The 15,337-nt window shown below is 33.3% G+C and overlaps 1 long non-coding RNA gene across 1 annotated transcript; it reads right to left on the bottom strand.

Annotated features, from left to right (window-relative positions):
• Positions 1-1,886: 1,886 nt before the first annotated feature.
• On the bottom strand, positions 1,887-7,133 carry LOC107718020 (uncharacterized). Its single transcript, XR_001637372.1, has 3 exons — positions 6,656-7,133; positions 5,602-5,786; positions 1,887-2,064 (listed from the first exon to the last, which is right to left on the bottom strand). It is a non-coding gene; the product is annotated as an uncharacterized LOC107718020 (long non-coding RNA).
• Positions 7,134-15,337: the final 8,204 nt, after the last annotated feature.

Below are 15,337 nucleotides of genomic sequence, written 5' to 3'. Positions count from 1 at the left end.
CAAAAACGGCAGCCCGGTACATCTTCATTAACAAGAAACATTTCTATTGATTTAATTTTTCCAGCGTTTCAAGTTACACATAAGAAATATGTATGGTGGGGTTAAATGAGTTATCCTGACCCGATTTGTATCGAGCACACTCTTTATGATATTATCTATGGGATCGGTTAGTCAGTGGGTGTCAAAACTATTTGGCTGTAATGGGATAATGCACAGCTGCAGACCTGATGGGCCGCAGGAGCAGGAGAGACGGCAATTCAATTGTATCCTGCGAGACAATGGGCCAACTGAAAGGAGGTGTAGGAATAAAAGCAGACCGTCTGATAAAACGCAGTGAGAAAACAAGAAAAAAAATGGGAGAATTTTCTATTTCTATATTTGTATTTTATTTTTTTTATGTTTTACATTTGAGGGTTTTATTTTATGTCATTTACATTCAATACATATCTGAAGTAACAATTTAGTGCAATTCTTACAATTTTCACGGATTATTTTTTTATATATATATTAGGGAGAGTTTAGGGGAAAATAAACTTAAATTTCACATAAAAATAAATCTTAAGTTTCTTCTGCTAACGAAGTCTACATTAATTTGATTAAAAAAATGCAGTAAATCAGCAAAAATTTGAAATATTATTACAATTTAAAACAACCGTTGTCTTCGTGCAGTAATATATATTTTTTAATGTTTTTAAAAGAAGTCTTAATTTCTCACCAAGGCTGTATTTATTTGATAAAAAAAAAAAACAGTACACTGTAAAAAAATAAGTGTAATTTTAACTGTAAAATTTTGTTAAAACGCTACGGAAAAAAAAACAGTTGTGCTGCTCAATATTTTTGTGGAAACCGTGATGCATTTTATTTTTTCAGGATTTACTGATGAATAGGAAATTTATTTTAAAACAGCATTTATTTGAAATAGGAATCTTTAGTGACATTATAAACTTTGGATACATTTAATGCATCCTTGCTGAATAAAAGTATGTTTTTTTTGTTTGTTTTTTTTTTATATAGAAAAGGTGACAAAAATCTTGAAGGTTTTTGTCTGAAGAAACTGCAATGAAATTAATAATATAAATTTTAAAGAACACCAAATCCTTTAATGGTAGTGCATCAAAACCTAAATGGTCCTAAAAGCTTTATAAGCAAAGTATTTTTTTAGGGTGCAATACAGCAGAAATATGGTGTCACCCCTTGTTGCATTCATAGGCCTGAATCTGTCCAATTACCAATAAATTAAAGACAAAAGGTCCAAAACATATCTACAGCTAATAGTAAAGTTAATTTATGTACAAATGGCTCAAATAAATATGGTGTGGCACTGAAAAGACGAGCACAAAACACACGTTGTGTCCAGCTGTGCTGAGCAATCCATCAAATTAGGGTCATTAGCATGTCAGCAACGACACTGAGCCATTGCATTAGATAATGACATGGTTTTAACTAACCAAGCAATCAGAATTAAACTCTTCTAAGAATAGGTAGTCGTTTAGCAGATGTTTTTGTTTATCCGCAGTACACTAATTACAGGGACAACGCTCCTGGAGCCACGTGATGTTTGGTGTAATGCTGATTATTCATGGCTCATTTTTTGAAAGATTCGAACCAACAACCTTCCGCTTAATGACTGTGAGCTTTAGCCAAGATGCCACAGCAGCCTTCAGATGTTGTAATGTCAAAAAAAAAAAATCAAAATAATCCAATCCTTACCTTGCCAGTCCACTCGATTCAGGTTTCGTCTTCGGTCGCCTGACTGGCTTTCCTCGCTTGTCCTTCTGCAGGCCTTCAGAGGGCATATTGATCAGTCTTTATATCCAATAGCTACTCTGCGATTACCGCAGTAAGAGTGTGCTGTAATTCATGTCATTATTTCTAGAGTGCCGCTGCTTTTCATTTATCAGCGGAATGTTTTTGGGAAGATGTTGCCATCTTTCAGAGGTCCGCAAATGGAAAATTAATCTCGCTCTTGTAATTTAAACGACAGGGACAGACGCTGAAGGTCTCTTTGCATTACCATAGCGCTTCTTCTCCGTCGTTCTCCTCATCTAGGTCATGATACACCACCTGAAATAGAAAAACAACACGAGACTCTTTTACCGGACCAGGTCTGTCGCCAAACATGACATTCATTTTTACAAAGTTTTGGAGAAAGATACTCTAAAACCTCTGCAAAAGCTTGGAGCCATTTGTTGTTTTCCTCAAGCAAATTAGTCCTACTGAGATTTATGTTTTTTATATAACGCATGCCGTATGAATGATGATAAATAGTCACTAAAATATACACTACCTTTTCACTTTCAAAGTAAGATTTTTTTATGATTTTCAAAGTTCTTTTCACCAAGGCTGCGTTTATCTTACCAAAAATACAGTAAAAACTGTAAAAATTGTGAAATATTATAAATCATTCTAATATGCTGATTTGCTGCTCAAGAAACATTTCTGATTATTATCAATGTTGAAAACAGTTGAATATGTTTTGTGGAAACTGTGATACATTTTATTTTTCAGGATTCTTTAATGAATAGGAAGTTCAAAAGAACAGCATTTATTTGAAATAGAAATCTTTTTAATATTATACAGGTCTTTACTGTCACTTTTGTTTAATTTAATGCATCCCAGCTGAAAAAAAGTATTAATTTCTTAAAATAAAAAAATACTAAAATATACACTTTTACATTTACTTACAAACTTACTCTTTCAACTACATTGTAAAGTCAGATGTACACTGTATATTTTTTATTCTCTGTCCTTTATGATTGTTGCTTATCAGACTGTTTGATATGAGTCTGGTGCAATCTTGCATAAAACCTAAGGCAGATTGTGCAACATCATCAGATTTTTATGTCAGATTGCATGATATATATTAGCTAAGACTTCGGTCAGGATTGACAGCATTGAAAGGCCATTTTATGTTAATTGTGACATCCTCTTTGACACACAAAATTGAACCACACAAACCTGAGTTCAAAGTCCTGGTGCTGATGTTGGAAATGTTAGGGTTATTTATGTTGCATACCATATAGACCAGTGTTAATTTAGTATAATTAATATACTATATAGGTTTGTGTTTATATTTTGATTATTTATTTATTTTTCATCTTTTCTGCTTTCATTGTAATTTTAGTTAAAGTTTTGGACATTTTGTTCTGTGTTTTTGTCATTTTATTATGTGTATATAGTTTATTAATTTTTATTTCAGTTTTAGTTATTTTAGAACATTAAGTTAAAATAAATGAAAATGAGAAATGTTGCCCTGGATTTTAGTACTTCAACTAATTTATTTCAATTAGTTGCCAAGGCAACATTTCTAATTTACTTTTTTTTTTGTTAGTTTTATATTTTCCATGTTTTTTTTGTTTTTGTTTTTTTTTACTAGTAATTAGTCATTTTGTTGTGGGGCTTTTTGTCACTTATATTAGTTTTTTATACAGTTTGTTAATTTTATTTCAGTTATAATTATTTCAGTACATCAAGTTGAACTAAATGAAAATGAGAAATGTTGCATTTTGCATTTTTTTTATTTTATTTTATTTCAGTTAATGCTTTGCTAATTTCAATTAACAAAAAATGTTTTTTCCGGTTTTAGTTGACTATAAAAACCCTGTGACACTGTTATTTTAAATATGCCCATGTACTTATAGTTTACAATTTAGTTTATTTAATTTAGTTATTCAAAAGGAGACATAGTGCCTTAAAATAAATCTTGAAATAAAATAAGTTTACGTTATTTTATTTTATTTTCATTTCAAGTAATGAAAATGTTTTTTATGCTTTATATTTATTTAATGATAAAAACCCTGGTAGAGTATAGACAAACTTGTATCACAAAATAACAAGCTAGTACCACATAACAATAAATGAACGTATCTCGATCTCTCTCACACATAAATCGAAAAAAATATATAGTTCAGTCATGAAACTCTAGATGGCGCAGGCTGACGGGTTGTTAACGTAAATGATGATATTCAGAGAGTTAAGTGACTTGGCACAAGCTGATTGGTTCATGCTGCATATGCAGCCAATGAGCTTACTGCCTTGCATTTACATGGCTGGCTAGCATTCACTTGAGATTCCTGCAGGGCGCTTACAGAGTTTCTCTGAAACCCTCCACCTTCCCCAGCTCCACCTGTATAGATCTGCTACGGGTTATTTTATATGCTATTTGTGCAGCAGCAATATGTCTTAAATACTCACGGCACCGTATCGCCGTATGCACTGGCAGTAGCAAGTTCCTGTACTTGCTTGCAGCAGCAGCAATAATCTACAACTACAGCAATAACCAACAGCAGCAGCGAAGATAGATCTAGACCAAATACATTGTCATATCCATCACCATGCTAAAATCTTCTGAGAGTTGTCATGATTGAACTGTCCTTCTATTGGCTGTTCATAATACAAACATCGCAGTCACACTCACAAGCATTTAATCGGGTGTTGATGAGCATGTTTGCAAAAATTTGTCTCCAAAACTAGAATGCCACCAAGCTTCAAACAATCAAAGCCTGCTTTAGAAATGCTGAGATGTGAAAAACTCCAAGGCACAAGACTTCACAAACGAGCACAGACCCCAAAAGCAGCGGATGATGTTGTACGCCACTCCTGTGAAAGATGAGATGACGGATTCTAACTCTGATGGATGGATACAGCAGTCACTGTACGCATCCATCTCTTCTGGCAGCGTGTCAAAGCCCACACACCGCTCTCGGTCCGTCCGAAACAATAAACCTTCACATCCAGCTTCATTGGGCCCGAGCTAAAATCAAAGCGGCCCTGACATGTCTTCTAAATCCAATCATAGGTCAATAGCTGGAATGACTGATTGGCTTCAAATCCAATTGCATCTTCCCAAGCCTGTGCTTTGGGCCCTATTAGAGATTGGCATTGGCAGAGCCTGTCTTGGGAGTCCCAGCATCGTGGGAAGTGTCTGTCTGCCAGCTCTCTTTAATTGCCTTATTATAGCAGCCAAGAGGTTCTGGATTGGCCGTTGCTTATTAGCCTGATTGAGGTTGGGAACAGAGTGAGATCGAGCTCATCTTATGCTGCTTTGCAATATCAAGCACAGCAGAAACATAAAGAGCAACAAAATACTATTAGAATAAATGGCACAGTCTTTGTTTAATTGCGAGGTTTTAAATGAGCTTGTTTGTTGAGTCACTTTGCTGAGGACAGCTTGTTCTGGTCCATTTTTTATCTTTACAAATATAACTGATTATCAATCGGACTTTTGAACTTTTCGCAGATTACAGAGAAAACCGAGGCAGAGGTTGTGCGTGAACGTTTGGTTTAATGACATCATGCCTTTGAATCTGATGAACACGTTTGCTAATAATTGCCTATGCTTGCTGGATGCTGTAAAGGTTTGGCATGCAAATTGATAAGAACTGAATATCACATCATAAACTTGTAGAACTGCCTTTCTATGTAGGCTATGTTGTTTTTAAAGACACTGAGACTTTTGATGCATAGCGAGATGTGAAATTGCTGCTTTGTTTACATTGCAGGGAAATATGAATGATATAATTTCATTTTGTTCATAACAATGTGTGCCAAATAAGACATGATACATGCATTGTGGTGTAAAACACTACATTAGGATCTCACCAGGATGAAAAAGGGTGCAAGTTGGGGTGTTAATGGTTAACACGGGCTGGTCCCATCACCGGGTTCTTCGCCAGTATTAGCGGCTGTAAAGATAAGCAGCGTTCAGAGTTTGGAGTCCAGAGGCTGTGGCTGCCATTGAAGACGAGGATGATACCAGCAGGTTCTCAGTTACTTTGGTCGGAGCCCTAAAGAAGAGCAGAAGCTAAGAAAGATCTCTGCTGTACATCTGAGGGTAAGAAAGGCCTCTAATGGGGCTTTAATATGGGTAACTCATAAGAGAGCCTTTTATACAAAATTATTTAAGCTATAACAGATGCATTTATAATATATTGAGTCACAATCGCTAAATCATCTGCCATTAGGTTAACTGAAGGTTTTTTAGAAATAAATACAGACGTGGAAGTGTTTAACATTTTAAAACTTACGATTTAATAGTGTAGCAGGGTTTTTACAGTTAACTATACTAAACTAAAAGCAAAAAAATAAAAAAATCGTACTTGAAATAAGATTAACTAAAATAAAATAAAATTACAATAAAACTTTTTTACATTTATTTTCACATTTTTATTTAGTTCAACTTGATGTACTAAAATAATTTAATTAATTAACTATTAAAAAACTAAATATAATAAATTAAATAAAATGAAAAAGAAAACAAAACTTTAGGAACTTTAAAAAATATATAAAAAATATATATATATAATTAAACAAAAACATTACTTGGAAAAAAAAACAAGTAAAATATATATTAAAAAAATTGAAAAAATTGAAAATTAGAAATTCAAATAATCTTAATAATTGAGTTTTCTTACATTAATAAACTATATAGAAATGTAAAAAATTTGATAAACTTAAAATGAAAACAGAAAATATAAAACCATTAAAAAATATATATAAAAAAAAAAAAACTATAGTGGTACTCAGTGATACTAAAATAACACTGCTGTGCTTTGGGTGTAATCTTAGCACATTACTACGTCAGAAAATGCTGTGAATCTGTTGATTTCAATGGAATGTGTTTAGCACGGACGTCGAAGAAAACACAATCTGTTACCGTCAACACTTCGAGCGTACGTGACATCAGATCCCATCAGCAACAGTTGTCCAGACAGGCAAGTGCATCACGACAGAGAAAGTGCATGTGGAACGGCTGACAGCACATTAGAGCAGCTCTCAAAGCGTTAGACAGGCACATGAGCCAAATCCAATAGAGTCGGAGCTCCAGCAGACAGCCTAAAAGGTTTGTAGCAGCGCTGTGAAATGAACAGATCAACAGAAGCACTGTAATTACCGAGCAATTAACGAGCCAGATCTCAGCAACATGATACAGACGCTCTGAGTACACAAACAGTGAGAGAGGGATCAGAGTAGATAAAGGTGTAAAGACAGAATTACAGACAAAACGACAAGAACCGAGAGAACAGTGTGTGTCAAGTTAGAACAGACCAGCGAAGAAAATGAGCAGAAAATGTAAAGGAGAAATTATTAGAAAACTCAGACAATTATACATGAGATCTCAATAGTTTATTTTATACAGCAATGAGATTAAATTGAGAGCAAATGGAGACTATGAAAAAATAAAAAAATGCATGTGGATTATAGATCATTTGTTCTCGGAAGAAGTTGATGAGAAAATAATTCATATTGAGATCTGAGTATTACAATGTTGAGTTTTCTTCTGAAACTCTACAGAAAATATCATTTTAGGCAAAAGATGAGATGCACTTTAGAAGTCTCCATTTAATTGCATTGCTGTTTAGGATCAGTATTGTTATTGTTAACGAATAACTATTAAAAATAATGCTTAATAACTGAAATAAAGCTGAAATAAAGCAAAATACTAAAAACTTTAGATGAAAAACTTAAACCTAAAAAACCTAAATGAAAATTAAAAATGTTGCCTTGGCAACTAACTAAAATAAAATATGTTTAAGCTGAAGTACTAAAATGAATTACTTAAACTTAAACAAAAAATAACTTTTAGCCATAACAGAATACTAAAACTTGAACTAAAATTAAAATGATAACTGAAATTAGAAAAATTCAAATGAATTCAAAATATAATAGTATATAAATAATACTACAACAACACACAATTGAGATATTTAAAAAGATCCCATTTGTGAAATTTCTTTCCAATGGGCAAAAAACAACCCTAAAACAGAAAGAGTTCTCCAACTAAAAGGTGAAAGTGCCAACAAAAGTAAGTCATGGGCTTTTTTTCTTGGTTCTAGAGGTGCTATCTCAGTCTCAAGCGGGTACAATCACTCCTCCGACACATTAATAATTAATCCCAAGGAGTAGTTAATTATTTATGTTAATTGCTGATTTAAGTTTCCTTCTCCAAACACAAAAACACAGGGGGATGGGAGAACAACAGGAGTTAAGGTCAAACAATCAGACACTTCACTCAATCTGTTTAACCCTGCTTTGTTAGCTGCCATCGACTGTGTCACAAGGGACGCTGGAGAACCGCCACATACCGACACAGACGCTTTAATGATGCCCCTTTATCCTATTTATACTTAAAGTATTTACCAATGGAATGAGTCAAATCTGTATTTCTTGTGCTGTTTTCAGAACGACAGCAAACGCTAGTCTTCAGAGGTCCAGGAGAAAATCTGACCTCTTGCTCTCAGTAACAAGGATTCATCCTGTTGTGGAACACAAATCCAACAGGGAATCTCTGTTACTGGGGTCAAGGTTCAGCATTTCACTTCTTGGAGGTCAGAGGACGCTGGAGACACCTTGAAATTAAGGCTAATGACATGAAAAATGCTAAATAAACAGTGTTAACATGCATTGATTTCCTATGAGAGTCCAAAGCTCAAATTGGCTTTTGCATAAAATGATCAGTACAGGAAATATTTTCCCATTCGTTTTAAGAGAATAAGAGAATGTACAAAGCTCTTGTCTATATTAAATGATTGACAGTTGGTCTTGACTTAAACGGGTCATATGATGCGATTTCAATTTTTCCTTTCTCTTTGGAGTGTTACAAGCTCTTGGTGCATAAAGAAGATCTGTAAAGTTGCAAAGACTAAAGTCTCAAATCCAAAGAGATATTCTTTATAAAAGTTAAGAGTCAGCCACACCTACCTAATGTATATAATGGACACTTTTGGTATTATTATTTTATTATGTGCAATGGAAACTTAAACTTATTTAAGAAACTTTAACCAAAATATAAGATATATAAATAAATACTATATATATATGTATATATATATATAGTATATCATTTAAAAGAAAAAAATGAGTTTATGTGGTTTATAAAAATTAAAAAAAACACTGGGAAAATGCATTCAGAAAACTGTTATTTCTATCATCATCATTTATTATTACTATGTATTTTATATATTTATTTAACCAAATGTATATAATGGACACTCTCTTTAAGCTTTTTATTTTTGTATTATTATTATTATTTTCTTTCTTTCTTTCTTTCTTTCTTTATGTGCAATTGAAACCTGTTCTGTGGGGACTGGATTTCTTTGTAGGTATAACTAAAATTATAATAAAAAGACTTTAACCAAAATATTACACATATTATTTAAGAGGGAAAAAACACAGATTATGTGTTTTAAAAAAGGTTAACACTTTGGGAAAACGAATTTGGAAAACATACACAGTCTGTTTACCAGGTTCCACAGAATTTCCCCTTCAACTCCACATTTAAAACCTCCCATCTTGCCCCTTCCTTAGTTTCAGCCCACTAGTTCCTGGACAGGATCAGCCTGAGAGAGGAGGGACCGTTGTTGTTTACCTGTCATGGACTGCCTGGCCTCCGCTCTTCAATGCTTCTCCCCTGGGCTCTTCCAATCTCCTCCGTTGTTCCCGAGAGAACAATCCCATTTTACTTTGTTCTTCTCAAACTAGCCGGGGTCTCCAGAGGTTCTCAATTAACTAGCTAGGCAACGCTCCACACGAGATGCCAGAGCAATGCTGCGGAAAGGAACAGAAGTAGGATATCAAACAGACTACAAAACAGCCCCCAAAGGGTGATAATGGGAAAGAAATATTCACAGTTTAGTTTTATGAAGCTTCTAAGACCCATGTTTTCTTATTTTCTTTTTAAACCTGCTGTGCTTTATTTCGCCACCATTAATGGAACTGCAATGACTCTGTTCAAACAGGTTTCTCAAACAATTATCCTTCTGCTAATTGGTCAGTCAAACAAGTAGCCCCGCCTCCAACATTTTTCAGGCAACATAAAAAACTGAAATATTGAATTATCCCATGTTTTTTTTGTATTTTAGCATATTAGTGCCAAAAAAGCAAATAATTCCTATTATTTTTCAAATGTATACAAAGGCTAATATTATGCAAACAAAAACTTTAATTTTGGAATAAATTATTTGCGATTAATCATTTGACAGCACCAATACATATACATACATATATATATATATATATATATAACATTTAAAGCCAAAAGGTTAAAGGTTTAACCATCTCATCAAAAGAGTGAAATTCTTAAAAGAAAATAAAAAATTTGAACTAAAGTTAAGAAAAAAATGGAAATGTATTTATGATATAAGACAAATGCAAAGACAATGACACTGTTGTAATATCCAACAGAAAGCATTTTAGCAACATTATGCATAATGCAAAAACATTTTCCTCAGTAAAAATGACATTAACCTTTTGAAAACACATTGTTTGCTAAATTGCATTGCTAAATTACTTACATTTTTATTTTATTTTATTTTATAAAAATGTATACAAAAAAAAAAGGTTTAAGCCAAAAAGTTAAAGGTGGTTTAACCATCCTAAGAATGCAATGAAAAAAATAATGAAATACCTGAAAAATGTTTTTAAACAAAAGTAAAATTAAATATGCAAAATATTCTATCTAATGAATAATGCAGAAACGTTTTCCCCAGCATTTTTCAATGTTTGCAAAATTATTTACACTTTTTAATATATATTTTATTAAAATGTCCATTTTTTCAATGACATCGTATCTCTGTCAGGTTCTAGACTGCTTACTGTTTCTGGAAATGGACTTATGGGTACTTTCTGATGTCACATTGACCCCCCTTCCTGCTTCAAATCAAGCCATAAATCACGGTGGCGACATCGCTGTCTGTAAAAAGATTTCAAAGTGCATTCTTGTAAGAAAATGAAAGCATGACCTAGAAGTAAACAACAGTCTTATTGTAAGAGAGAATGATTGAGTGATAGTCTACTCTAAGTAAAACTTTTGATGCTGCATGAAACAGTCTTTGAAGGTTGCAGCATGAGTTTCATTTGCTCAATGGAAAGGAAAGTTAATGGATTTAAATGACATAATTAAGCAGTTAATTGACTCCAAAAACATCAATAGCTTTGATATGCCTCTCAAATTATTATGTACTTTTAAAGCAAATGATCCATGTAACAATACAACACTCTATGAATTTATTTCAGGGTAAAAATATCTAAAAGTAAGATAATATGCTCTGGTTATTATTATTACATCTGTATTGTTGTGGCCATAAGTATTAATATCTAACTCTTACAGCAAAATGATCACACCAATAGTGTCATTTTACTGTGAAGTAACTAAATATTTTTGCTGATTTCTACAAAGTCTACAATATTGCTGTCGCTGTGTTGTTTTGGCCTACTGTTAATAATCCATATTAAGATTTTTAGGTCAACATGAGGTCAAAAGTCAAAGACAAAACACAATGAATTTGAATTCCCCTCCCTATGATGAACATGTTTTTAAATCAAAATTTTTTTTTTTGTCAGGTTTAAAAGCAAATTAAATGTGATGTAAGCATCCAGAGAATGTAATGAAACAAAAATATAATTTTCATGAAAAGCATTAAATTCTTGGGGGAAACAATCAGTGACTCAGTAAACCCCCTAAAATATCAGATAATTTGTACTTTTCATATCAAATGTGAAATGGTATAACACCAAGAAAAATACATGATGTGCATGATTTAAATACTTTTGACCTTATTTATTAAAATATTGCCTAACGATTGCTATTGTTTGCCCAATTACAAGACAACACGATGGAAATAAAAAGCTGAAGGATTGATGGTTAGTTTACCAACTTTAAGGTAATTTTGCTATATCTTTTTTTACAGTATTTGGAAATGTTGATATAAAACAGATTCAAGTAATTTGATTAAACAGGATGCAACGTTTTACGGTAACAAACCAACTAACACATCACAGAATCCATCAAACCCACTGGCAATACTTACTAATGCTTGAGCTGCTGTTTTCCCTCTAAAATTATGTCACTTCCTGGAGAATAATGTCTTCCTCTTAGTTAAAGGGATATTGCAAATGGTTTGGTTTAGTTAGCCCCTGCTGGTAGATGTTGTAACTACACCTTCCGTCTGCAAAACAGCAACTTTCTCCATTAACAGCCATGAAAAGTTGTATATATAGCAACATATAAGTGACAAATACTGTATTACAGTTGTTGTCAAAAAATTAAAATTACTATTAATTCAAACTAAAATTATTTCCATCTTTACAAATTTTGAGTGTAATATTTATAATATTTCCATGAAAAGTTGTATGTAGCCTATGTATGTATGTATGTATATATATATATATATATAAGTGTGTGTGTGTGTGTGTGTATATACACATATATATACATATATTGCAAGCAACATATGTCACAAATATTATATTACAGTTGCTGTCAAAAATTAAAATGATTATTAATTAAAACTAAAATGATTTCCATCTTTACAAATTTTGAGTGTAATATTTTATTCAGTATTATAAGATATATACTGTGTGATGGTGACGAAAATATATAAAATACATGAATGAAAATACCATCACTACATTCTTTCAGACACTTGCAGCAATGCTTCTAGCCGTTCCTTCACCCTCTCCTCACCCAGAACGCACACGTCAGAATCTGTCTTCATCTACATCACTTGTGTCCCAGCCGCCCCATCTGTCAAAGCCGGATCTCATCCTCTGTGCCAACCCGGAGAAATGGAGGAGGAGCCAAGGAACTAGCTGAAAGACAGAGAGAAGAGATAGAGTAAGAAAGAGATGGAAGTAATTTCATTCTGCATCTTTCTGCTTCTCCATGTTGACTTTTATTAGAGGATCAATATTGTGGGAGTTGCAGGCAGATCCATGAGATGGAAAAGTCCTGTAATCACAGATGAAGTGTATCGGCTGTCACTGTCAAAACCCACCCCGGAGTTTGACTCACGTAGCCTGACTGACCAACCCGCTGACCCCTGGATCACAAATGAGATCTCTTTAATATCTCAGTTGCTTCTCTTACACAGAAACAAAGATGCCCGAGATACCCAAGTCTGAACAACCCACCAGTGCTTTAGAAATCAAACAGAGCACAGCAGCAAATGCATATCAACACAAAAACGCTATACAGTGTTGTGGGAACACTGTTTTGAAATGTTTCTAAAACATTGACATGGTTAGAATGTCATTTAAAGGTTACAAAAACGTTTCTTACAATATACTTTATTTTCAACCAAAATTTATAATGTTATTTGAATTTTTTTTTGAATATTCTAAGAATGTTAAAACGTCTAGTTTTCCTTGTTGTGATTAGAGCATTTTTCACAGGTGACTAAAATCAAGTTCTACTAATTAAATTTTTACCCAAAATATAACATTATTTGAGCATTTATTTTTAATATTCTAGAATGTTTTCTCTCAACATTATGAGAACATATATCAAATATTAATCAAGTTCCATAAACATTACTTTAAGAACGTTTTGTCCTAACATTTATATGACTTCAAAAAAGGTTAGTGAGTTGCGAGAACGTTCCCTGAATAGTTAGGTAGCTAAAAATTGTTAAAAATCTAGTGTTTATTTTTTCCTAAGGAAACTAGATAATTAAACTTATGCATTTGGCAACTTGCAAATCATTCAATCTAAATGTATTCATTTAAGTATTTTATCAATTCACGAACACACAACCTGTCGTTGCTACTGCCATACGTTACTGTTTTACCTACAGTACTAATACCTCAGGTAAATCTATCATAAAAATTATAATATTTCCATCTAGGTTGGACCAGAGACATAACTAAGGCACGAAGACGTGCCTTAAAAATTATTCCTCGTTTGGTATTAGTCACCAGCTGCTGTCAGAGTCGCTCTTTGGAGGTTTTCTGTCGCTAAGTGCTGATCGGATCCGGTTTCTTCAGCTAAGTTAGTTGAGACGAGATCAAATCAGCTGCTGATTGTGGTGGGTCAGTTTTTCTGGTGTAGAAAGCATGCGGTATAGGTGGAGTTTGGTTAGGTTTTGCTCAGTCTGTAAATTATACCGTGGAGAGTCGATTTTTAAATAACGTTAACGTTACCATTTCTATTTTTGAGGCGCAGTCTGTTCAGGTTCGTCTTGCACAAACACAATTTGACGTTATCTAGCACTATCAAAGTTAGCCGAAGCCCTCGAACTATTTGAAATGATATAATTGTGATCTGTAAATCTAGAATAACATGATAAATAATAACAATAAATACCTATATTTTGTAGACAGTCGACCGTCGCCTGTAACGGAAAACGCTCGAGCTGAGTGTTGTAGCTATGGTAACCTCCTGACGCTAACGCTTTTTGGCGCCAGAAACCCAAAACGTAAACGAATTTATTTGTAATCTTTTTTGTTTGTTTGTTTGTTTTTTAAATACACTATATTCAACTATTATTACCTGTAATTTGCGCATTTTAAAGATTGCAATTTCCAAATATAAAAAGGAAATAATAAAATCGTAATTACAATATTCAAATTAAATCTTAAAGGAAACCTAAGAAAACAATTTAAGTAAATATGCACTTTTTTATCAGCTCTAAAATATTTCATCAAATTAAAATGTATCCTCAATAAGTGCAGTCTTTATAAAATTACTTTTTATAAATCATTATGAATGACTGGAACAGTAATGTAAAATCATTGCTCAAAAGATAACCCAGTTTTAAAAGAGATAAAACATCATTATGACATACTGAACTTTGAGTCAAGGTTAATGTCCATCTTTCTGACAACCTTCCTTCATTCCTTCATTCATGCCCACCTGTCCCTCACTCTCTTTTATCACTTGTTTTCTCTCTTGTCGTCCTTCTTGCTTTCTCTGTGCTATAAGTACGATGGTACTGAATGTATAATTCATACCTGCTAATGGGGGCCCGGTGCTGAACCAGAGCCCCAGGTATCGGATCTCCGCTCTGGTCACCGGACACCGTGCTGTATGCAGTAACATATACTTTAATTACGGCTCCGGTGGAAGCAGCACCGGCTCAGGTGTCCGGTGACTTTGAGAATGTGTCAGTGGCCTGGAATGACAGCTGTGAGGGATGAATATGTGCGGATAGGGAAGGCGTGGGTTAAATATTATGCACTGAACTACTGCATCCGTTTTGGAAGACATCAGTCAAACATTTATAGGTGGAAATGTGGGATTGAGTTATAAAAAAAATGCACCATCCCAGCTAACAAAAATATGTTCTAGAAACGCTTAACTAACGTTTCCATTAAGTTATGAAAATGTTATTTCTGCATGTTCAGTGAACGTTCAAAGTGTCAAGTTTTTAGTAATAGAAATTGTTTTATTTTTTCCTTTTTTTCTTTTTTTTGTTATGCAAACATTCCATTTGATCATTTTGCAAATATTATGGGAATGTTAGTTTTGAATGTTCTCTGAATGTTACGAAACAAATAGAAAAAAAAATAAATAAATAAAAAGTTAGATGGATGTCTGATTAAGACATGTCTTATCTCGGGG

This window comes from Sinocyclocheilus rhinocerous, unplaced genomic scaffold (genome assembly GCF_001515625.1).
Source record: "Sinocyclocheilus rhinocerous isolate Xijiao unplaced genomic scaffold, SAMN03320098_v1.1 scaffold1835, whole genome shotgun sequence".
In the NCBI taxonomy this organism is placed as follows: domain Eukaryota; kingdom Metazoa; phylum Chordata; class Actinopteri; order Cypriniformes; family Cyprinidae; genus Sinocyclocheilus; species Sinocyclocheilus rhinocerous.
This window is presented reverse-complemented; position numbering and strand designations above follow the sequence as displayed.